Raw genomic sequence first — 22,319 nt, forward strand, 5'->3', positions numbered from 1 at the left:
CTCATCAGTCACAACGAATTCCTTTTCTCATACAAACAGTCAGTGCCCCCAAAATGAAAAGTCCTTTTGTCATTGTTTACAGTTTTTCTCCATTGCTTTGGCTCAATTCTTGAAACAGAAATTACATTCTCAAAGCTCTTAATGCATTTGGTAAAATAGCCTATATGGTTCAGCACAACTACATAGATCACCTTCAAAAGGTCATATCTCACCCAAAACAGTTAACTCAAGCTTCAAAACCAAATCGTTTTCTCATAAAAATAGTCAGTGCCCCCAAAATGAAAACTTCCTTCTCGATTGCTGTGGCTCATCTATCTCTCGAAAAAACGACATTCTCAAAGCTTTAAATACATTTGCCAAAATAACCTAGCTGGTTTAGCAAAACACTATGGCACACCTGCAAAAGGTCATATCTCTCCCAAAACAGACAACTCATCAGTCACAACGAATTCCTTTTCTCATACAAACAGTCAGTGCCCCCAAAATGAAAAGTCCTTTTGTCATTGTTTAAACACTGCAGGTCAAAATGTTTAGTTGTTTTGTCACTATGGCAGAGGACCATTGAAATCCCTCATGTCCACCAGTCTTAGCCCAGTCCTTCATTGACAATGGTTACTGTACTGGTTTTTTTGTCTAGCTAACAGAATAAAATAGGATTTTAGGGTAAGATTAGCCTCCAAGGTTTGACATCACACATTGCACTCATACTACCGGAAATTGTAATTGCAATTATCATTCACAAACATAAAATAACTTCCATACATCAAAGTAAAAAGCAGCATAATATACTGTAAAAGAAACACAGAAACAAAAACCAATGTAAATTATATGCATCCTACAGTGCTGTAAATAAAGCTGGTCAAAGAATAGATAAAATAAAGTTCTAGTTTCACCTGACTGTCAATTGTTGTAATACTGTGAATTTATCAAATGTTATTCATGGTATAATGTTCTTGAGTAATTTTGACAATTGAACAGACTATTGTGCATGTGATGACTTATACAATGAAAATACGCTGAGACGTTTTGGAGCAAAAAACAATTAGACTGAGAATCAACAATCAGTTTAGATCAACAAGATCTATTCACTTGGAAATTGTGCTAAACGTAGGCTACATGTACTTAATCATTTGCAAAGATGTACTGAGACATTGAGACATGTACTTAGACATTTACAATTTAACCAAATGAATGAGAAATTCAATTCTGTATTGAGAAATTGCTAAGTTGTTTGGAGGTTTGTCCATGTTGTTTTGAGAATGTCATTTCTGTTTCAAAAAATGAGCCAAACCAATGGAGAAAAACTGTAAACACTGCAGGTCAAAATGTTTAGTTGTTTTGTCACTATGGCAGAGGACCATTGAAATCCCTCATGTCCACCAGTCTTAGCCCAGTCCTTCATTGACAATGGTTACTGTACTGTTTTTTTTGTCTAGCTAACAGAATAAAAAAGGATTTTAGGGTAAGATTAGCCTCCAAGGTTTGACATCACACATTGCACTCATACTACCGGAAATTGTAATTGCAATTATCATTCACAAACATAAAATAACTTCCATCCATCAAAGTAAAAAGCAGCATAATATACTGTAAAATAAACACAGAAACAAAAACCAATGTAAATTATATGCATACTACAGTGCTGTAAATAAAGCCGGTCAAAGAATAGATAAAATAAAGTTCTAGTTTCACCTGACTGTCAATTGTTGTAATACTGTGAATTTATCAAATGTTATTCATGGTATTATGTTCTTGAGTAATTTTGACAATTGAACAGACTATTGTGCATGTGATGACTTATACAATGAAAATACGCTGAGACGTTTTGGAGCGAAAAACAATTAGACTGAGAATCAACAATCAGTTTAGATCAACAAGATCTATTCACTTGGAAATTGTGCTAAACGTAGGCTACATGTACTTAATCATTTGCAAAGATGTACTGAGACATTGAGACATGTACTTAGACATTTACAATTTAACCAAATGAATGAGAAATTCAATTCTGTATTGAGAAATTGCTAAGTTGTTTGGAGGTTTGTCCATGTTGTTTTGAGAATGTCATTTCTGTTTCAAAAAATGAGCCAAACCAATAGAGAAAAACTGTAATAGGTCTATCTTTGTTGAGTAGAAATATACAATAAATATTGGTGGAATAACAATTCAATAGAGGCTCCGTGGCTTAGTTGGTCAAAGCGCCTGTTTCGTAAACAGGAGTTCCTGGGTTCAAATCCCAGCGGTGCCTAGACCACTTTGGTTTGTTAACTTTTTCTTAATAGTTCTATCTTTGTTGAGAAGAAATATACAATATATATTGGTGGAATAACAAGTCAATAGAGGCTCCGTGGCTTAGTTGGTCAAAGTGCCTGTCTAGTAAACAGGAGATCCTGGGTTCAAATCCCAGCGGTGCCTAGACCCCTGTGGTTGTCTGCATTTTCTTAATAGTTCTATCTTTGTTGAGTAGAAATATACAATATATATTGTTGAAATAACAAGTCAATAGAGGCTCTGTGGCTTAGTTGGTCAAAGTGCCTGTCTAGTAAACAGGAGATCCTGGGTTCAAATCCCAGCGGTGCCTAGACCACTTTGGTTTGTTAACTTTTTCTTAATAGTTCTATCTTTGTTGAGAAGAAATATACAATATATATTGGTGGAATAACAAGTCAATAGAGGCTCCGTGGCTTAGTTGGTCAAAGTGCCTGTCTAGTAAACAGGAGATCCTGGGTTTGAATCCCAGCGGTGCCTAGACCCCTGTGGTTGTCTGCTTTTTCTTAATAGTTCTATCTTTGTTGAGTAGAAATATACAATATATATTGGTGGAATAACAAGTCAATAAAGGCTCTGTGGCTTAGTTGGTCAAAGCGCCTGTTTCGTAAACAGGAGATCCTGGGTTCAAATCCCAGCGGTGCCTAGACCCCTTTGGTTTGTTAACTTTTTCTTAATAGTTCTATCTTTGTTGAGTAGAAATATACAATATATATTGGTGGAATACCAAGTCAATAGAGGCTCCGTGGCTTAGTTGGTCAAAGTGCCTGTCTTGTAAACAGGAGATCCTGGGTTCGAATCCCAGCGGTGCCTTAACCTCTGAACTTGTCCTTTTCATTTCAATGATTCCACCTTTAATACATATCAAATTATACTTTTGTGAATTCCAATTTTTTAAATTTAGCAATACTAAAGGTTTTCTTTAGATTATGATCCCTGACAAGGGCTCTGTGGCTTAGTTGGTCAAAGCGCCTGTTTCGTAAACAGGAGATCCTGGGTTCAAATCCCAGCGGGGCCTTCCTTCCTTATAGCAAACATTAGGATTCCAAAATGCCACATCTATGACTGAGAATGCCAGTTATTGGAAAAAGACTACTTGTCAAAAGGTCTGTCTTGAAACAAAGGGATCTTGTTCAAATCCCAGCGGTACCTTGTAGCTGTAAGCATTTTCTTAATAATTCCAACTTTGCTGTATTGAATCAAACAATATATATTGCTGGAAATACAACCAAATAGAGGCTCCGTGGCTTAGTTGGTCAAAGTGCCTGTCTTGTAAACAGGAGATCCTGGGTTCAAATCCCAGCGGTGCCTTAACCCCTGTGGTTGTCTACATTTTCTAAATATTTCCAACTTTCTCAACAATAATTCAACAATATATATTGGTGGAAAAACATGTCAAGAGAGGCGCTGTGGCTTAGTTGGTCAAAGTGCCTGTCTAGTAAACAGGAGATCCTGGGTTCAAATCCCAGCGGTGCCTAGACCGCTGTGGTTGTCTGCTTTTTCTTAATAGTTCTATCTTTGTTGAGTAGAAATATACAATATATATTGGTGGAATAACAAGTCAATAGAGGCTCCGTGGCTTAGTTGGTCAAAGTGCCTGTCTAGTAAACAGGAGATCCTGGGTTCAAATCCCAGCAGTGCCTAGACCCCTATGGTTGTCTGCTTTTTCTAAATTATTCCAACTTTGTTGAGTAGAAATGAACAATATATATTGGTTGAAAAACAAGGAAATAGAGGCGCTGTGGCTTAGTTGGTCAAAGTGCCTGTCTTGTAAACAGGAGATCCTGTGTTCGAATCCCAGCGGTGCCTAGACCCTGTGGTTGTCTGCTATTTCTTAATAGTTCTATCTTTGTTGAGTAGAAATATACAATATATATTGGTGGAATAACAAGTCAATAGAGGCTCCGTGGCTTAGTTGGTCAAAGTGCCTGTCTAGTAAACAGGAGATCCTGGGTTCGAATCCCAGCGGTGCCTAGACCCCTGTGGTTGTCTGCTATTTCTTAATAGTTCTATCTTTGTTGAGTAGAAATATACAATATATATTGGTGGAATAACAAGTCAATAGAGGCTCCGTGGCTTAGTTGGTCAAAGTGCCTGTCTAGTAAACAGGAGATCCTGGGTTCGAATCCCAGCGGTGCCTAGACCCCTGTGGTTGTCTGCTTTTTCTTACAGTTTTTCTCCATTGCTTTGGCTCAATTCTTGAAACAGAAATTACATTCTCAAAGCTCTTAATGCATTTGGTAAAATAGCTTATATGGTTCAGCACAACTACATAGATCACCTTCAAAAGGTCATATCTCACCCAAAACAGTTAACTCAAGCTTCAAAACCAAATCATTTTCTCATAAAGATAGTCAGTGCCCCCAATTGAAAACTTCCTTCTCGATTGCTGTGGCTCATCTATCTCTCGAAAAAACGACATTCTCAAAGCTTTAAATACATTTGCCAAAATAACTTAGATGGTTTAGCTAAACACTATGGCACACCTGCAAAAGGTCATATCTCTCCCAAAACAGACAACTCATCAGTCACAACGAATTCCTTTTCTCATACAAACAGTCAGTGCCCCCAAAATGAAAAGTCCTTTTGTCATTGTTTACAGTTTTTCTCCATTGCTTTGGCTCAATTCTTGAAACAGAAATTACATTCTCAAAGCTCTTAATGCATTTGGTAAAATAGCCTATATGGTTCAGCACAACTACATAGATCACCTTCAAAAGGTCATATCTCACCCAAAACAGTTAACTCAAGCTTCAAAACCAAATCGTTTTCTCATAAAAATAGTCAGTGCCCCCAAAATGAAAACTTCCTTCTCGATTGCTGTGGCTCATCTATCTCTCGAAAAAACGACATTCTCAAAGCTTTAAATACATTTGCCAAAATAACCTAGCTGGTTTAGCAAAACACTATGGCACACCTGCAAAAGGTCATATCTCTCCCAAAACAGACAACTCATCAGTCACAACGAATTCCTTTTCTCATACAAACAGTCAGTGCCCCCAAAATGAAAAGTCCTTTTGTCATTGTTTAAACACTGCAGGTCAAAATGTTTAGTTGTTTTGTCACTATGGCAGAGGACCATTGAAATCCCTCATGTCCACCAGTCTTAGCCCAGTCCTTCATTGACAATGGTTACTGTACTGGTTTTTTTGTCTAGCTAACAGAATAAAATAGGATTTTAGGGTAAGATTAGCCTCCAAGGTTTGACATCACACATTGCACTCATACTACCGGAAATTGTAATTGCAATTATCATTCACAAACATAAAATAACTTCCATACATCAAAGTAAAAAGCAGCATAATATACTGTAAAAGAAACACAGAAACAAAAACCAATGTAAATTATATGCATCCTACAGTGCTGTAAATAAAGCTGGTCAAAGAATAGATAAAATAAAGTTCTAGTTTCACCTGACTGTCAATTGTTGTAATACTGTGAATTTATCAAATGTTATTCATGGTATAATGTTCTTGAGTAATTTTGACAATTGAACAGACTATTGTGCATGTGATGACTTATACAATGAAAATACGCTGAGACGTTTTGGAGCAAAAAACAATTAGACTGAGAATCAACAATCAGTTTAGATCAACAAGATCTATTCACTTGGAAATTGTGCTAAACGTAGGCTACATGTACTTAATCATTTGCAAAGATGTACTGAGACATTGAGACATGTACTTAGACATTTACAATTTAACCAAATGAATGAGAAATTCAATTCTGTATTGAGAAATTGCTAAGTTGTTTGGAGGTTTGTCCATGTTGTTTTGAGAATGTCATTTCTGTTTCAAAAAATGAGCCAAACCAATGGAGAAAAACTGTAAACACTGCAGGTCAAAATGTTTAGTTGTTTTGTCACTATGGCAGAGGACCATTGAAATCCCTCATGTCCACCAGTCTTAGCCCAGTCCTTCATTGACAATGGTTACTGTACTGTTTTTTTTGTCTAGCTAACAGAATAAAAAAGGATTTTAGGGTAAGATTAGCCTCCAAGGTTTGACATCACACATTGCACTCATACTACCGGAAATTGTAATTGCAATTATCATTCACAAACATAAAATAACTTCCATCCATAAAAGTAAAAAGCAGCATAATATACTGTAAAATAAACACAGAAACAAAAACCAATGTAAATTATATGCATACTACAGTGCTGTAAATAAAGCCGGTCAAAGAATAGATAAAATAAAGTTCTAGTTTCACCTGACTGTCAATTGTTGTAATACTGTGAATTTATCAAATGTTATTCATGGTATTATGTTCTTGAGTAATTTTGACAATTGAACAGACTATTGTGCATGTGATGACTTATACAATGAAAATACGCTGAGACGTTTTGGAGCGAAAAACAATTAGACTGAGAATCAACAATCAGTTTAGATCAACAAGATCTATTCACTTGGAAATTGTGCTAAACGTAGGCTACATGTACTTAATCATTTGCAAAGATGTACTGAGACATTGAGACATGTACTTAGACATTTACAATTTAACCAAATGAATGAGAAATTCAATTCTGTATTGAGAAATTGCTAAGTTGTTTGGAGGTTTGTCCATGTTGTTTTGAGAATGTCATTTCTGTTTCAAAAAATGAGCCAAACCAATAGAGAAAAACTGTAATAGGTCTATCTTTGTTGAGTAGAAATATACAATAAATATTGGTGGAATAACAATTCAATAGAGGCTCCGTGGCTTAGTTGGTCAAAGCGCCTGTTTCGTAAACAGGAGTTCCTGGGTTCAAATCCCAGCGGTGCCTAGACCACTTTGGTTTGTTAACTTTTTCTTAATAGTTCTATCTTTGTTGAGAAGAAATATACAATATATATTGGTGGAATAACAAGTCAATAGAGGCTCCGTGGCTTAGTTGGTCAAAGTGCCTGTCTAGTAAACAGGAGATCCTGGGTTCAAATCCCAGCGGTGCCTAGACCCCTGTGGTTGTCTGCATTTTCTTAATAGTTCTATCTTTGTTGAGTAGAAATATACAATATATATTGTTGAAATAACAAGTCAATAGAGGCTCTGTGGCTTAGTTGGTCAAAGTGCCTGTCTAGTAAACAGGAGATCCTGGGTTCAAATCCCAGCGGTGCCTAGACCACTTTGGTTTGTTAACTTTTTCTTAATAGTTCTATCTTTGTTGAGAAGAAATATACAATATATATTGGTGGAATAACAAGTCAATAGAGGCTCCGTGGCTTAGTTGGTCAAAGTGCCTGTCTAGTAAACAGGAGATCCTGGGTTTGAATCCCAGCGGTGCCTAGACCCCTGTGGTTGTCTGCTTTTTCTTAATAGTTCTATCTTTGTTGAGTAGAAATATACAATATATATTGGTGGAATAACAAGTCAATAAAGGCTCTGTGGCTTAGTTGGTCAAAGCGCCTGTTTCGTAAACAGGAGATCCTGGGTTCAAATCCCAGCGGTGCCTAGACCCCTTTGGTTTGTTAACTTTTTCTTAATAGTTCTATCTTTGTTGAGTAGAAATATACAATATATATTGGTGGAATACCAAGTCAATAGAGGCTCCGTGGCTTAGTTGGTCAAAGTGCCTGTCTTGTAAACAGGAGATCCTGGGTTCGAATCCCAGCGGTGCCTTAACCTCTGAACTTGTCCTTTTCATTTCAATGATTCCACCTTTAATACATATCAAATTATACTTTTGTGAATTCCAATTTTTTAAATTTAGCAATACTAAAGGTTTTCTTTAGATTATGATCCCTGACAAGGGCTCTGTGGCTTAGTTGGTCAAAGCGCCTGTTTCGTAAACAGGAGATCCTGGGTTCAAATCCCAGCGGGGCCTTCCTTCCTTATAGCAAACATTAGGATTCCAAAATGCCACATCTATGACTGAGAATGCCAGTTATTGGAAAAAGACTACTTGTCAAAAGGTCTGTCTTGAAACAAAGGGATCTTGTTCAAATCCCAGCGGTACCTTGTAGCTGTAAGCATTTTCTTAATAATTCCAACTTTGCTGTATTGAATCAAACAATATATATTGCTGGAAATACAACCAAATAGAGGCTCCGTGGCTTAGTTGGTCAAAGTGCCTGTCTTGTAAACAGGAGATCCTGGGTTCAAATCCCAGCGGTGCCTTAACCCCTGTGGTTGTCTACATTTTCTAAATATTTCCAACTTTCTCAACAATAATTCAACAATATATATTGGTGGAAAAACATGTCAAGAGAGGCGCTGTGGCTTAGTTGGTCAAAGTGCCTGTCTAGTAAACAGGAGATCCTGGGTTCAAATCCCAGCGGTGCCTAGACCGCTGTGGTTGTCTGCTTTTTCTTAATAGTTCTATCTTTGTTGAGTAGAAATATACAATATATATTGGTGGAATAACAAGTCAATAGAGGCTCCGTGGCTTAGTTGGTCAAAGTGCCTGTCTAGTAAACAGGAGATCCTGGGTTCAAATCCCAGCAGTGCCTAGACCCCTGTGGTTGTCTGATTTTTCTAAATTATTCCAACTTTGTTGAGTAGAAATGAACAATATATATTGGTTGAAAAACAAGGAAATAGAGGCGCTGTGGCTTAGTTGGTCAAAGTGCCTGTCTTGTAAACAGGAGATCCTGTGTTCGAATCCCAGCGGTGCCTAGACCCTGTGGTTGTCTGCTATTTCTTAATAGTTCTATCTTTGTTGAGTAGAAATATACAATATATATTGGTGGAATAACAAGTCAATAGAGGCTCCGTGGCTTAGTTGGTCAAAGTGCCTGTCTAGTAAACAGGAGATCCTGGGTTCGAATCCCAGCGGTGCCTAGACCCCTGTGGTTGTCTGCTTTTTCTTAATAGGTCTATCTTTGTTGACTAGAAATATACAATATATATTGGTGGAATAACAATTCAATAGAGGCTCCGTGGCTTAGTTGGTCAAAGCGCCTGTTTCGTAAACAGGCGATCCTGGGTTCAAATCCCAGCGGGGCCTTCCTTCCTTATAGCAAACATTAGGATTCCAAAATGCCACATCTATGACTGAGAATGCCAGTTATTGGAAAAAGACTACTTGTCAAAAGGTCTGTCTTGAAACAAAGGGATCTTGTTCAAATCCCAGCGGTACCTTGTAGCTGTAAGCATTTTCTTAATAATTCCAACTTTGCTGTATTGAATAAACAATATATATTGCTGGAAATACAAGCAAATAGAGGCTCCGTGGCTTAGTTGGTCAAAGTGCCTGTCTAGTAAACAGGAGATCCTGGGTTCAAATCCCAGCAGTGCCTTAACCCCTGTGGTTGTCTACATTTTCTAAATATTTCCAACTTTCTCAACAATAATTCAACAATATATATTGGTGGACAAAACATGTCAATAGAGGCTGCGTGGCTTAGTTGGTCAAAGTGCCTGTCTAGTAAACAGGAGATCCTGGGTTCAAATCCCAGCGGTGCCTTGACCCCTGTGATTGTCTACATTTTCTAAATATTTCCAACTTTGTCAACAATAAATGAACAATATATATTGGTGGAAAAACAAGTCAATAGAGGCGCTGTGGCTTAGTTGGTCAAAGTGCCTGTCTAGTAAACAGGAGATCCTGAGTTGAATTAGTTATGTAAGCATCCAGATACTCTTGCAAAGTGGATGATCGAAGTTATTATTCTACTAGATCTAAATGTTTTAGTAACACTTATAGAGACAGTAGTTGTAGTAAAGTATACAGATTAGTTAAAATGATATCCTCCTAATTAACACTAGAGGGCGCTTCTTATTTTTTACTATAAAATAAGTTCCTTGGTGGCTGCTGGATGTGATGCAGAGAAGGAAAAGGAGAAAGAGTCTCCCTCTGTCACTGAATAAGGACACCAGAAGTAATATTGTTAATAACATTGGCTTTTGTTAAGAATGATTGATTTTTCTTGTATCAAAACTTTAAAAAAAAATTGAGACATTTAATAAACAATTGAAATAGTTATAATGAAAAAAATAAGATGTCACATTGTTAATTTACATATTATATTGAGTTTGGAGGTTTATAATTGATATTTGAAAGCAAAATTGAGATGTTTTTTCAAACAACACATTTTTATTGTTTCCAAATCACAATAAAATTATGGTCAGTAACAAGTGCTGTGCTTTTTTTCATCAACGTTTAACACGATTTACAAGTAATGACAAGTATTGAAAAGGTAATACGTTGTGTGTAGATGTAAAAAAAAATGAAATTTCAGAAATATCTTCCTATACAATCCACACCCAATTGCAGGCACCTGAGAGGTGACAGTCCAAAGCGCACGCTTTATTCAAACAACACCCACTCTGGCCAACCGGAAATTAGGGCCTTTTTTTACCCTAGTGATCCTTCGTTTCGCTTACCGGCGATCTTTGTCAGGCTGGTATTCCCACTCCTCCATCATCAAGCAGCCCGGACCACAGACCGACGGGATCGGGCGGCAGAGCACTCCACCGCGGCGTAAAATATTCAGAGAAACCCCCCCCACCACCACCACTGTTCAATTGAGGTTTTTTGTCGGGTTATCATGACGGGACGTTGGACCCGATATTCTCCGAAGAACTAGCGTCGAAAGGATTCTTACTCACTCACACATACAGAGACATTTAGGAGAGAAGGAGAAAGGTAAGAAAAAATCCAAAACTTCGTTCCCAGTCTACCGGTCTGATGCTTACTTTGGGTGTCCGTCTAATCGCTGGAGCGGACGCAGCGCTCCGTATTTAGGATTTTACAACTCCCAACGGCAGCACTTTAAAACTTGGCTGCCTGGCAATTTGTAAAATTCAGATCACATATATCTTATTCCCATTGACATTTGTTAAGATCAGAGAAAAACTGTACTATGAACAGTAAGTAGTTCGACGAACAGATTTTTTGTGTGTGAGTGTCTGCGCCAGGAGATAGACGGATCCTTCTGGGTGCTGTCGTGGAAAAAAAAAAGTTCGTTTAACTTCTTCTCCAGCACAGCGTTAGTCATTAAAAAAAGTCACATCTTGTAATAGCTAACAGCGGAATGATCAATGTTCATCGAGAAAGTGTTCGCAGTATTTCGTTAAGTTTGTATAGAAGTGTATTTACTGTGTCGTTAGCCACATTCCTCGGTTAGCTAACTTTGCTGCATAGTTTACATATCTCGCCTGTAATTACAGCCTGGACGAGTGCTACCAAGTTGGCGTACATTCACCATTTTTATAATTAAAACCCACCGTTTTATCTCACTAAAGTCTTATCATACCGCCTGAGGTTTGCGTTTTGTGTAACTTTAGTTTAGCCACTGTGCTAGCTTGGCTTTGTAGTAAGGTGTGAAGAAGCATGTGTCGTTGGTTAACAAGGCTTTGTACGTCAATAGTTAACGTTGAGGGCTTTTAACTTCGTTAAAGTTGTTTCATGCACCAAAACATGTGTGGATTGTTATTGTTGTCATCGTGTGCTAACAACGTTTGGTTGGTAACTTAAAATGGATGATAGATTTATTTTTCCAGCATTAATTTGCTCATTTATTTTCACATTGATATTCATATATTATCTCCATTATTTTAGAATGAAACGTCAAACCAGCCAATGTATAGTTAGCTGGGTTCAGAGGAAAAGGCCCTTTGGCTTTGTTTTATAGTAAAAATCCATTTAATTAAGTTCAACAAAGAAATAGGACAAAACACAATCGGATGCTCTGCCATGTGGGTGGGCTCTGTTACTTTAGCTCCGTTTTAATAGTTTATAATTTCCTAGTTTATTTAAACACACTTGTTGCACTTAGTGAAAAGTGCTATTCTGAAAATTGAGTCACTGTTGATGCTGCTTGTCACTTCAATTTTCTGTTTTTTTTGTCACACTCATTTTAAAGCTGCTACTATTGACTCGTTTCATTATCAGTTAAATCGTGTATTATATTTATACATAATCTCGTACAAAAAAATCTTTTTTTGCCCAGAGTCTCCCAGGTTTTTTTCCATTACCAATGATATCAGAGAAAATCTCCCTTTGGATCAGCTGGAAGCAAAGACGGATTTAGAGAAAGATGTAAGCTGACTCAAACTATGTGGTTACATTTATCTCATTTCAAGTAACTAATTGATAACAACTGGCTAAAGGTACTACCCAGCATTCAGCCCTTTTTAACAGGGATTTATTATTTCTCACATCTATATAATAGACAAAAATGTTATTTGGAGCTTTAAAGGCTTTAACAGTGACTGCTTTTGACTGTACGAGTCTAATAATCTTTCTATAGATCCTCATCACCCAAACCGTATTGTTTTACACAAACTTGACAAGTATTACCAACGTAATCAGTCTCCATAGCAACCGCCGGGTTTGAAAGGGTTTGTTAAATAATCTATATGTGTATACACTTTATTGTCTTTGGTTGTTATCATTACTGTATCTTAAATTTTCCACGTGCAGCGTAAAGTCTGCTGTCATCTTACCCGTTCCTGAACACGCATGATTATGTCATAATTTCAATCAGTTTGTGAAGGCGTCGCAGTTCTTCATCTAATAGCTGTTGTCTGTAATATCTGGCTTGTATTCTTGGACTAGGGTGCGATGATTCATAATTTACCAATTAAGTGCGTTTTACTTTAAGTTCATAGTGACTTTCATGTTATTATTGTCACCATAGTTATTGTGAGGAACGAGCCTCAAGGAACATACAGGTGTGACCATTAAGAGATGGATTGATGCATGTGTTCAGTAGGTGTGTGTGTACTTCGCTTGACAAACCCTGTTCAGAATCCACGTCAGTCGAGCTAAACGTGTCTGAAAAGAGGAAATAAGTACTTTCCCCAAATATTGCGGCATATTTTCTTCTAGTATACAATGAATAACTTTCCATAGAAGTCTGTTCTTCGTTCCTGTTTTTGCTGTTACCGTGACGTCCTTGTTTAGATCGGAGGACACCTCTGCTGTCCGAAATGTTATGTTTAGCAGCTATTTACTCCTACAATGGTGATATCAGTCAATAATCGGTGTTGTGATGCCGCTGTAGCAAGCCAGATTTAAATATTTTTCCATTTAATCATGGGCTCCTGCCCGTTAAATCAACTTGTGTGGTTGATAACGGCGTTCGACGTGGTCGTCTTAAAGGTTACTCAAGTTTAAACCGAGGATTTGTTAGCGGGTGATAGAATCTGGTGCACAACAATAGTCGGGCGTAGACGAGGAACAACAGCCACACTTCATTCTACGCTAGCCACAGTTTATCTGAAGTCAACACGCCCCCCCCCAGAAAGTATTTTCAGCACAAACTTCCCTCTTTGTGTTGAGCTTCGATGGAGTAACGCAAAGATGCAATTTACTACAGAAATGACTTGTCGCAGACCTCATGTAATCTTTATATAATTGTTCTAATGCGTTAGGAAGGTATTTGTTTTGTCCCCTATGAGCTGGAGAAATGACAACAGCGAGCAAAACCTGTTTCGATGTTCCTGTTGTGTTAACTTGTTGATGTTTTCACAGCACTGACTGATTCCCATATTGCAAAACGCCCACGCCATGCTGTGAAACCTCAGGTTACCTGCTTAAAATGAAGTATACAACAAAAAAACAAAACAGTTCAGAGGTCCCACCACCACTATTCAGCCATAGAATAATTATTACAAGCTAAAATGGTTACCTCAGCCCTACCATTTATTTAAAAAAAAAAACACCCTGCACTACACAGCCATTGAAATTAAAATGTAGTATTATCCATATGCCACACAGCTGTACATTCCACAGGAAAGCCCATGGTCTCTGTCTCCGAAATAACTGACTGACTGACTCTGACTTAGTCGGCTAAGCTACAACAAAAGGGAGGGAGGTGGAAAAGTCAAAATAAAAAACGCCCTTCTGATGCTCGCTGTGTATTGAGTTAGGCCTGCACGGTATACCGGTATAAGATCTTCTTTTGGTACGAATTTCTCACACACCGTTCATACCGGTGTTACGTCATAACAGCTGAAGTTGCTCTTGGGCAGGCGGCAGATTTTTATTTTATACACGTCATCACAGAGCGCCCGGCGGTCGGAGCTAGTCTTGCGTGTATTGAGATTGAGTCGTGGAGTCATCAACTTTATAACCACACTAGCAGCCACAGCAAGCTAACTCGCCGTTTTCAGGGTCAATGAATTAATGTGTTGACTTGAAAAAGCAATACTGTGATATGCGGTCAGAACGTTTCTTAATATCGTGATCTGGATTTTTGGGCATACCGAGCAGCCCTATATTCAGTCCTTTCTCCCCCTTCAAGTCCTTGCGCTTGTTCTTTGGAGTCAAAAGTTGCCTTGTTCCTGTTTTTAGCTTGTGAAGATGTATAGTAGAAACAACGCTTGCAATATACTATTTGTGATTTGTTTTTATTAATCGGTTAATTGTGTGGATTACGCAGTGTATGAACGTTCGATGAAGATCGAATATATATTTATTCATCCATCTGTCACCGAGGACACCGCAATCTCTCGCGTGTAATCTCGCTTCCTCCCGCTGATTGTTCATCATTCAGCGCGTGGTGTCACTCAGTCTCCTCGGTGCATTGTGTTTGTAGCTGCAGATCTATTCATCATCATATCAATCATAAATCATATTTTTATCGTTCTCACGGCGACTCCTACATTCAACCCTTTACTTGGGGATGTCCGTTCCAGTCCCAAAGGGGTCGGGTTTAGGGTGCAGATTATTGAGGTTGGACCAGAGTCACTCGCCCTTTTTGGTCGGCATCCATGTTTCTTTTACTTTCAGTAATCACTCATTTTAGTGGTGGATGTCTCAGACATCTCCCCACACTTTGTGTCATTTTATCAACCAGACTTTGAGAGGTCAGCCTACTGTCTACTTTCATGTTGATGTTCCACATTATTTGGAACTCAATTCCTTTCCCTATTAAATCATTCAATTTCATTGTTCTCACACTGCTGCTAGTTTACAGTTTAAACATGATGGTGACAGACTGAAACACTGGGAAGCTATCACCATGTATTCCTCCTGCACTTTCCCTCATTCTGTTTTGTTCTCCTCACAGTTTCCTACATCTGTGCCCCCCCCCCCTTTCCACATTAGTTTTTTATTGTCTCCTTGTAAGAACCTGAACTAGATTTACCTTTTTTAAAGAAAGTAGCTGTTCACATCCAAACTAGGAGTAATGATAAACATGAATATTTGGAAAATGTCCGTTCAAAAATGAAAAGAAATGGTATGTGATGTTAATGATCTTATCTTGAATTGTACATTTTCGGTGTTTCTGTTTCTTGGGTCTTTCTTACTCTTGTTTCTTCCCCTGCCTTCATTCCTCTTTTCATTTCTCCCTCCTCTTCTCGGTCCACTTCCTCTCAGCTTTCCGTCTCCTGGGAGTGTTTCTCAGCTCGGGGATCTCTCTCTCTCTCTTTCCCTCTGCACTATTTCCATCCCCCACTTTTTTTCACCATCTCTCCTTTTCTTCCCTCCTCCACCTTTCCCTGTCTCGGAGTGTGTTTTCAGTCTCTGCGACTGGGGATCAGATTACTCAGGGAGTCTCGGTGGCTCTCTGGCGGGGTGGAGAAGGAGGGATCGAGGGAGGAGGTGGGGAGGGAGATCAGGTTTCAAATCTCCAGCGCTCTCCTCTGTCTGCCCCCCCCCCTCCCTCCCTCCCTCCCTCCCTCTCCCCCAGCGTCCTGGAGACAGAGTGGCTGAGCCAGGGAGGAAAACATGCAATCCACCCTCCTCCTCCTCCTCCATACGTCCAGCTTCTTTGCTGCAGCATAGAAGATAAATAAAGGCAGTAAATGGGCCACTAAGCGCACAGAGGGACGATTCTTCGCCACCTTCACCTCCCCCCTCCATCCCTGCAGAGATATTTTATATCCTGCACCGTGTGTTTTCATTCTGCCGGATGTGTGGCAAAGGTGAAGCAGCTTCAGGGTAGATAAGGACTAAAGCTGGAGATCAAACCTGCACTCAGAAATCAGTAAAATGTGTTTGTGTGTAAAATCCGAGGGGCGGGTCTTGAAGTGTTAGTTGTAAGACACTGGTCGCTTGAGCAGATACGCTAGTAATCTTTGTTTAATGAGTTTGTAACTTTGTTTATGCTTCTTTTCTGTTATAAGCTATGGGGGAAATATATATATATATATTTTTTTGTCAACTGAGATTAACTGTCAGTACAATGCGGAAAAATGGGTTTGAAAGATTCTAAATTAGAACGGTTAGAAATGAATGTATCTACCCTGGTGTATTGATGTAGTCCCACATGGAATCACCCCCTTATATTATACCATATCTGCAGTGTACTTCATTGATTCATTGATTTAAGCCCCCCTTCGTACATATTTTTGCTTTCAATCAAACGGTGACTCTTCCGTCTCCGTCCGGACTTCCGCTGAAGGTCGGCGCGGCGTCAATGTTCACAGTCTCCAGCTTTAATAGTATTGATCTCTGCTTTAAATACACCCGGTGAATAATTCAGATCCGTCTCCCCACAGTGATTCGATGTGTAGGTTAGAAAACATTCCCTTTCTTCTGGGGGAGGACGTTGGGGAGGAAGTCTGTGGGGGGGGGTGGGGGGGGGGGGGCTGGCATTTGTCTTTTTTTCCGTCCCAGTGAGAATGTGATTATTTATGTCCGTGATTTTGTGCGGTCATGTGACTGCAGCAAACAGGACGGCATTCCTCAGGAGTTTAAAAAAAATCTGAAGGGTTAACCAGACCACAGCGATGAAGTTTGATCTTTGTATTGCGCAACAATGCTTTCCCTGCCCTCACAACATTACCAAACGGTGGCTTAATAATTGTTTTCTTCTCTGTAATTAATAACGAGCCGTGTTTTCATGTCTTCTATTCAGTTAAACGTGTGATGTACACTGTAGTTTTCCAGTACCGGTTATTTCCTTACATTTAAAACATCTGCACTGAATCTATCCAACATCTGGACACATATCGGGGTGGAAAATCTGAGGGGGTGGTATTTAATTTTAGGTCTCATGTATTTCTTTATTTTCAGCTTCTTCAGTGAGGAGATGAATAACTTTTCTGTTATCTATAACTGAACTGAATATCTACTTGGTTTTGGACAATAAGTTACATAAAGCAAGACCACATGCTGTGGAGAAAAAAATGTAATGGACAGTTAAACAATAGAGATTAATTGATCAATAATAAAATAGTTGTTGTTTGGATCCCCATTTATTTGCGGTTTTGCTTACTGCTGGAGCAAAACCACTTATTCTTTCATTGTTACATATTTCGTTTTATAGTTGACTACAGCTTTAGCTGATCTAGTTTTATTGTTTAGCCAACACAAACCAGACAAATGTTTTTTTTTTTTCATGAGACATTTCCAAGTGAGCAGACAAAATGCTCATAGACACTGTTTGATTAACTATCATGCGCTAAAGACAGACCAGCAGTGATGTGTTACCAGTTCAAAACTAACATGCAGCTTGAATTAAAACGGTTATTGTTTTCTTCATTAAAAAAAACCCTAAACGAGTCTGTGGTTCTTAAACTATATTTTATGAGCGCTAAAAAAAACGAAGTGGATGCCGTTAGACGTCTTGGTTGAGGGGGATTTACTTTTCCTTTGTCGCTAATCCTCCGCTCCGATAGGTGCAGTGATCCCTCTGAAGTGACGTTGGCCTCTGACCTCCATCCCGACCCCTCCACCCCTGTCAGCTCGCCACTAGAAAAGTGGTTTCCTCCCCATGTGGATTAGACCGACTTTACGGCGTTTTTTTCCTTTTTTATTCACAAACCCAAATACTGTGTTCTGTTGAATTCGAACGTCTTTAGGGCTCGTCTGAGAGGTGGGGACGAGGCTTTGTTGTCTCAATCTACACCCGTGGCTAAATGTGCATCATCAAAGAGAGAAAATCTGCACCCTGGCTCGTTGATATGGAGTTATTTTGATTTTAGATGAAAATAATGTAATGTAGTGGCTTTATTAATAGTCCAATGATGACATTTTGATCGTTTCAGGTGCTTAAAGTCTGAAAGCAAACTATTCAGAAGAAACCAAGATGGTGTGCTTTATAAGTAAAGGGCGGGCCTGTGAATTGTTTGCTCTGCAGACGCCCAGTTTCTGTTGGTCGGCAGCCATCATCAGGCCGACCAACTGCTGGAGGAGGTTCTTCAAGGCTTTACTGTTTTTCGCTTTTCATCCTCGCCAGGCTGCAGCCGTGAGGAAATATCGTTCCTCCTCGCTGAGCTTTCCCCCTCTGCTCCCCCTCCGTCCCCCCCTGTCCCCGCCTCCTTGTTTCTGGTCTTTAATTTCAATTAGCGCACGCTGATGGTTGACTTTGATGGCATTAGCCTTTCCTCCAAGCCTCCGCTCTCGTCTTCCCTTGTTGGTTTTGCGAAAGCCGCTGGCTTTAACTGCTGCGATCAGAATCTGAGCGCTTCGCTCCAACCTCTGGCCGGCGTCCAGCCCGCCGCTGTGTAACCTCTCGCACACACACACACTCTGAGGACACTGGGTGAAGGACAATTAAATGATTGACAGGAGACCGCTCCTCCTCCGACGTTTCCTGTCGACGAGATGTTTTTGTGGGACTACAAACAGCAACAAACTTATGTTGTCGACCTTCAGACATCATTGTTGCACCAACCTGTTACTGCGTATGGGAGGAAACAACGAATTTCTATTGTAAAAAAATTATACAAAAGCAAATCCAAAGTTGGTGTTTGTTCTCTCGTGCTTTGCTTTCACTCTCTGCTAGCATGCGTGTGTTTATGCTCCATCGCTGGCTGCATTCCTCCGCTGCCTTCCCTGCGAGAGGACTGGTTCCGCCGCTTTTTGCTCAGACTGTGGTTTCACACCTTTTTGTCTGACACGTCGCGCCAACGCGTACAGGAATTAAAATGTCCCCCCGGCAGGCCTCCTCCCAGCAGTTTACGCTTCAAAACAAAACCGACGAGGATCTCTTGAAAAATCTGTAGTTACCGAGTAAATGGACCTGAAAAATGACAAAAGTTTGCTTTTGTTTGCAGTTTGTCTGGCTAACTTAATGTACCTTTACACCACAACAAAAAGGCATTTCACACCAGTGTGATAGAGAATTTATTTCTGCAGCAAAGAAGCAGAACGGTTGAAGTAAAGCGGGATATAAACACATTGGAGTGTTTTGTTTATTATTACCAAGAGAAACTAATTTATATGTTGACATTGTATACTTTATTTATTCATTCCTTGAGAAAGTATGCGTGAATACTAGATTCTGAGTAGGTCCCACCACCTGCACAACATGATGCAAACATGTGCTCCTCTTCACTGTGAATCGTGCATTTAAACTAAAATCCAGTCTCATCCAGTTTGGGGGTAGTTTTTCCTTTAGTTTCTTTTTCTTTTTTAACAGCTTCACTCCGTTTCCACTCAGCTGTTTGATTACATCATTGTTCACATCAAAATGTTGGATGCCGATCTCCCACACACAAAGTTCGCCGTTGTGTGTGTGTGTGGGAGATCTGTTTTCCCCTACGTCTCTTTTTCTTGGCACCGCCTTTCCATCCATAAAGTGTGTGTGTGTGTGTGTGGGACAGAGAAAGCAGCAGCTGTTTTTTTCACTAACCTCGTGACCGCTCTCAGCCCCCGTCTTCGGACATCTATTTTCTCCTCGCCTGTTCTATAATAACTCGCCGACTGAATCCCCACCGCTGTTTTCCTCCCCTGAGGTGGAGCCAAACTCTCTCTCTCTCTCTCTCACACACCCACTCACATACACCCAAAGATACTAGCATGTAAACACACACAAGGTCAGCTCATCAACACAAGTACACTTTCCAGAGTGTGTTGGTCCAGGCGGCAGCAGCAGCAGCAGCAGCAAGGTGGTGTTAGTGCGAAGGCGGTGTAGGAGGTTGCAAACCCTGCGTGGCCTGCTGTAGAGCTGCTGTCCACTGCTGCGTACGGCCCGCCAGGTGACAGCGGCGCCGTCAACGACCCGCATCGCATTTAGTTAAAATTCACATGACAATGTAAAATATGAAAATTCTTCTAGGGATCAGGCCCCTCGTCTTTTGTTGAAAAGTCTCTTCAGATTATAATCCATTGCTGATTGCGCTTATTCATTTATTTTGTTAGTTTGGCTGCTGTGTGCGCAGCTTCCTCTTCTGTCTTCAGTGTCTCTGCTGAGACTCCATGAACTGCTGGTCGGTGTTTGACTCTCCTCAAATCTCATGTTGTGAATATTAACTCGCTCTCCTGACATCTGCCTCCTTGGCTAAATAAAGCTTCCTTTTAGTAGCTCTGTGTTGTCCAATGAAGAGACTTCTGTGTTCGAGAGGAGGAGGAGGAGGAGGACACTCCGACACTGCTCCACTTATCTCGTTACAGGGATCTAGTGATTGAGAACATTTTCGTCCGGGAGGTCTTGTGAAAGTTCCATTGGTTCCTGAAGGAGTTTTTAGTAACTTCAGAGACGCGTTCGTCTCTTCCGTGGGGTCCTAGGATTTTCTCTCTCATTCGGGGGATTACGGTCATGTTCCCATTGGTAATTGGGCCCACGGTGTCATTCAGAGCCATTTACAGAACTTGGAGGAGCATCTCATTAGGGTTGATATTTATGACTGGGTTGACATCATACCTCGGGATTTGTTTGTACCCTGGTGATACTGGAAATGTCCCAGTTTATTCCTGTAATGTCGTGACAAAGTGTTTGATAATCGCTGACCTATGACATCATTTTTGTTTCATTATTCTTTGTTTGTCTGACAGGTCATTTATTCGTTGCGATGGTGGCCTGAATCCGGCCGGCTTCCTCTGGCTCAAGACTACGTTTCCCATGGAGCTGTGCACTGACACACACACTGTTGTACCATGGAGCCACCAGTCAGGTATGGAAACACACACACACACACACACACTGGTCAGAAGCTCGGTTCCCTTCAGTCGGTGTGCACAGTCTTCAGGATTTTTATTGTGGTTACATAAAGAGCATTACTGGGTGGCTCTACCCTGTGTTTCCAACACACACACAAAATCCTTTAAAAAAACTTGATTAGCCAGTCTCCCCCCCCCCCCCCCCCCCCCATCCTGCTGCTCTTTGAGGAGATTAACCCCTTGACCCCAGTGCCGAAGGCAAAGCCGGCCAATCAGAAGGCTTCCTGGGTTTTAATTACAGGCTCCGATTGAGTCATTGGAGCTGTCATCTGGTTTGATTAATAATCGAGCAGGAAGAGCAGTGATTACACTGAGCTGTGTATGTGTGTGTGTGTGTGTGTGTGTGTGTGTGTGTGTTCGTATCCACATGTGTGTGAAAGTTGAATTCATGCCTTCATGTCAGAAAGGTTTGTGTATGTGTGTGTGTGTCTGTTTTTGGTCTGTAGAGTCTTAAATCTTGTAACATCAGCCTCTCAAAGGCAGCGTTGGAAGTTTTTATGAAAACATCCCTTACACCTGTATTGTGGTTTCATATCAAAAACTCAATTTTTAACAAGTCATTTGTTAAGCGCATTGAGGGAAGTGGTAAGACAAATGATCTAAACCTTTTTGAACGCATCTTAGTGGAATTAACGTTACAGGAGCTGCGTAGTAAGCGTCACTTTACCACCAGAGACTCTGAGTTTACTTTGCTTCTCACAAACGTAACTGTCGAGCACCTGGTAAGGAATTATTAAATAATAGTTTTTCTTTTCATCCCGCAAACGATGAGTCAACAGCTGTTTTCAATCTATTTTTCATTCAGTGGAGTTAAATCGATTTAAGCGGCGCCGGTTCTCCGGGCGAACATGACCTCGTGTTCCAACGAGGCGGATTTCAGGACCCAAGAAGTGACTCAAACGTCTGAATCTCAGCTCGCTGTCAGACCTTCAAACAGAGCCGGCCAGTCTGCCGCACAAAATCACTCCCATGTGTCCCTCAACCCCCCCCCCCCCCTCCACCCTTCCCTCCACCCTCACACTTACACACACTGCCCTGCACGCTTCACCCACGCAGGACAGGCCGGCTCAGCTTAAAGAGACACGGTTACACTACATTAAGTTTTTAACTTTAACTTCTCTCTAATGGCCATCAGGGGACGACTCCTCTGGCTGCAAAACACGAGTTTAGAAGTGTGAGAGTATACATTGTGATAAAATGAGTGAATTGAAATAAGCAGAAATAACTTGTTTCCTTATTATGACTCGTTGAACGCTCCCCACCTGGTCTGCACTATTTGGATTCTCCTGGTTAT

The 22,319-nt window shown here is 40.2% G+C and overlaps 1 protein-coding gene and 28 non-coding genes across 29 annotated transcripts in view; all 29 read left to right on the forward strand.

The window, feature by feature from the left end:
* The first annotated feature begins 2,171 nt into the window (after nucleotides 1-2,171).
* On the forward strand, nucleotides 2,172-2,245 carry trnat-cgu (transfer RNA threonine (anticodon CGU)). Its single transcript has one exon. It is a non-coding gene; the product is annotated as a tRNA-Thr (tRNA).
* A 93-nt stretch (nucleotides 2,246-2,338) lies between these two features.
* Nucleotides 2,339-2,412, forward strand: trnat-agu (transfer RNA threonine (anticodon AGU)). Its single transcript has one exon. It is a non-coding gene; the product is annotated as a tRNA-Thr (tRNA).
* A 92-nt stretch (nucleotides 2,413-2,504) lies between these two features.
* Nucleotides 2,505-2,578, forward strand: trnat-agu (transfer RNA threonine (anticodon AGU)). Its single transcript has one exon. It is a non-coding gene; the product is annotated as a tRNA-Thr (tRNA).
* A 93-nt stretch (nucleotides 2,579-2,671) lies between these two features.
* trnat-agu (transfer RNA threonine (anticodon AGU)) lies at nucleotides 2,672-2,745 on the forward strand. Its single transcript has one exon. It is a non-coding gene; the product is annotated as a tRNA-Thr (tRNA).
* Nucleotides 2,746-2,837: 92 nt separating this feature from the next.
* trnat-cgu (transfer RNA threonine (anticodon CGU)) lies at nucleotides 2,838-2,911 on the forward strand. The gene has a single exon. It is a non-coding gene; the product is annotated as a tRNA-Thr (tRNA).
* Nucleotides 2,912-3,004: 93 nt separating this feature from the next.
* trnat-ugu (transfer RNA threonine (anticodon UGU)) lies at nucleotides 3,005-3,078 on the forward strand. Its single transcript has one exon. It is a non-coding gene; the product is annotated as a tRNA-Thr (tRNA).
* Nucleotides 3,079-3,209: 131 nt separating this feature from the next.
* On the forward strand, nucleotides 3,210-3,283 carry trnat-cgu (transfer RNA threonine (anticodon CGU)). Its single transcript has one exon. It is a non-coding gene; the product is annotated as a tRNA-Thr (tRNA).
* Nucleotides 3,284-3,502: 219 nt separating this feature from the next.
* trnat-ugu (transfer RNA threonine (anticodon UGU)) lies at nucleotides 3,503-3,576 on the forward strand. The gene has a single exon. It is a non-coding gene; the product is annotated as a tRNA-Thr (tRNA).
* A 92-nt stretch (nucleotides 3,577-3,668) lies between these two features.
* On the forward strand, nucleotides 3,669-3,742 carry trnat-agu (transfer RNA threonine (anticodon AGU)). The gene has a single exon. It is a non-coding gene; the product is annotated as a tRNA-Thr (tRNA).
* Nucleotides 3,743-3,834: 92 nt separating this feature from the next.
* Nucleotides 3,835-3,908, forward strand: trnat-agu (transfer RNA threonine (anticodon AGU)). Its single transcript has one exon. It is a non-coding gene; the product is annotated as a tRNA-Thr (tRNA).
* Nucleotides 3,909-4,000: 92 nt separating this feature from the next.
* On the forward strand, nucleotides 4,001-4,074 carry trnat-ugu (transfer RNA threonine (anticodon UGU)). The gene has a single exon. It is a non-coding gene; the product is annotated as a tRNA-Thr (tRNA).
* A 91-nt stretch (nucleotides 4,075-4,165) lies between these two features.
* Nucleotides 4,166-4,239, forward strand: trnat-agu (transfer RNA threonine (anticodon AGU)). The gene has a single exon. It is a non-coding gene; the product is annotated as a tRNA-Thr (tRNA).
* A 92-nt stretch (nucleotides 4,240-4,331) lies between these two features.
* On the forward strand, nucleotides 4,332-4,405 carry trnat-agu (transfer RNA threonine (anticodon AGU)). The gene has a single exon. It is a non-coding gene; the product is annotated as a tRNA-Thr (tRNA).
* A 2,551-nt stretch (nucleotides 4,406-6,956) lies between these two features.
* On the forward strand, nucleotides 6,957-7,030 carry trnat-cgu (transfer RNA threonine (anticodon CGU)). Its single transcript has one exon. It is a non-coding gene; the product is annotated as a tRNA-Thr (tRNA).
* A 93-nt stretch (nucleotides 7,031-7,123) lies between these two features.
* On the forward strand, nucleotides 7,124-7,197 carry trnat-agu (transfer RNA threonine (anticodon AGU)). Its single transcript has one exon. It is a non-coding gene; the product is annotated as a tRNA-Thr (tRNA).
* A 92-nt stretch (nucleotides 7,198-7,289) lies between these two features.
* trnat-agu (transfer RNA threonine (anticodon AGU)) lies at nucleotides 7,290-7,363 on the forward strand. Its single transcript has one exon. It is a non-coding gene; the product is annotated as a tRNA-Thr (tRNA).
* Nucleotides 7,364-7,456: 93 nt separating this feature from the next.
* Nucleotides 7,457-7,530, forward strand: trnat-agu (transfer RNA threonine (anticodon AGU)). Its single transcript has one exon. It is a non-coding gene; the product is annotated as a tRNA-Thr (tRNA).
* A 92-nt stretch (nucleotides 7,531-7,622) lies between these two features.
* trnat-cgu (transfer RNA threonine (anticodon CGU)) lies at nucleotides 7,623-7,696 on the forward strand. Its single transcript has one exon. It is a non-coding gene; the product is annotated as a tRNA-Thr (tRNA).
* A 93-nt stretch (nucleotides 7,697-7,789) lies between these two features.
* On the forward strand, nucleotides 7,790-7,863 carry trnat-ugu (transfer RNA threonine (anticodon UGU)). The gene has a single exon. It is a non-coding gene; the product is annotated as a tRNA-Thr (tRNA).
* A 131-nt stretch (nucleotides 7,864-7,994) lies between these two features.
* Nucleotides 7,995-8,068, forward strand: trnat-cgu (transfer RNA threonine (anticodon CGU)). Its single transcript has one exon. It is a non-coding gene; the product is annotated as a tRNA-Thr (tRNA).
* Nucleotides 8,069-8,287: 219 nt separating this feature from the next.
* On the forward strand, nucleotides 8,288-8,361 carry trnat-ugu (transfer RNA threonine (anticodon UGU)). The gene has a single exon. It is a non-coding gene; the product is annotated as a tRNA-Thr (tRNA).
* A 92-nt stretch (nucleotides 8,362-8,453) lies between these two features.
* On the forward strand, nucleotides 8,454-8,527 carry trnat-ugu (transfer RNA threonine (anticodon UGU)). The gene has a single exon. It is a non-coding gene; the product is annotated as a tRNA-Thr (tRNA).
* Nucleotides 8,528-8,619: 92 nt separating this feature from the next.
* trnat-agu (transfer RNA threonine (anticodon AGU)) lies at nucleotides 8,620-8,693 on the forward strand. Its single transcript has one exon. It is a non-coding gene; the product is annotated as a tRNA-Thr (tRNA).
* A 92-nt stretch (nucleotides 8,694-8,785) lies between these two features.
* On the forward strand, nucleotides 8,786-8,859 carry trnat-ugu (transfer RNA threonine (anticodon UGU)). Its single transcript has one exon. It is a non-coding gene; the product is annotated as a tRNA-Thr (tRNA).
* A 91-nt stretch (nucleotides 8,860-8,950) lies between these two features.
* Nucleotides 8,951-9,024, forward strand: trnat-agu (transfer RNA threonine (anticodon AGU)). Its single transcript has one exon. It is a non-coding gene; the product is annotated as a tRNA-Thr (tRNA).
* A 92-nt stretch (nucleotides 9,025-9,116) lies between these two features.
* On the forward strand, nucleotides 9,117-9,190 carry trnat-cgu (transfer RNA threonine (anticodon CGU)). Its single transcript has one exon. It is a non-coding gene; the product is annotated as a tRNA-Thr (tRNA).
* Nucleotides 9,191-9,408: 218 nt separating this feature from the next.
* Nucleotides 9,409-9,482, forward strand: trnat-agu (transfer RNA threonine (anticodon AGU)). The gene has a single exon. It is a non-coding gene; the product is annotated as a tRNA-Thr (tRNA).
* Nucleotides 9,483-9,575: 93 nt separating this feature from the next.
* trnat-agu (transfer RNA threonine (anticodon AGU)) lies at nucleotides 9,576-9,649 on the forward strand. Its single transcript has one exon. It is a non-coding gene; the product is annotated as a tRNA-Thr (tRNA).
* A 907-nt stretch (nucleotides 9,650-10,556) lies between these two features.
* The window catches only part of LOC119214219 (bone morphogenetic protein receptor type-1A-like), a 29,481-nt gene continuing 17,718 nt past the window's right edge, over nucleotides 10,557-22,319 (forward strand). The window contains exons 1-2 of the mRNA XM_037465839.2: nucleotides 10,557-10,831; nucleotides 20,861-20,979. The gene's annotated coding sequence lies outside the window, so the exon portion shown is untranslated. The remainder of the gene's footprint in view (nucleotides 10,832-20,860; nucleotides 20,980-22,319) is intronic.

Source organism: Pungitius pungitius, chromosome 13 (assembly GCF_949316345.1).
Source record: "Pungitius pungitius chromosome 13, fPunPun2.1, whole genome shotgun sequence".
NCBI classification, from domain to species: domain Eukaryota; kingdom Metazoa; phylum Chordata; class Actinopteri; order Perciformes; family Gasterosteidae; genus Pungitius; species Pungitius pungitius.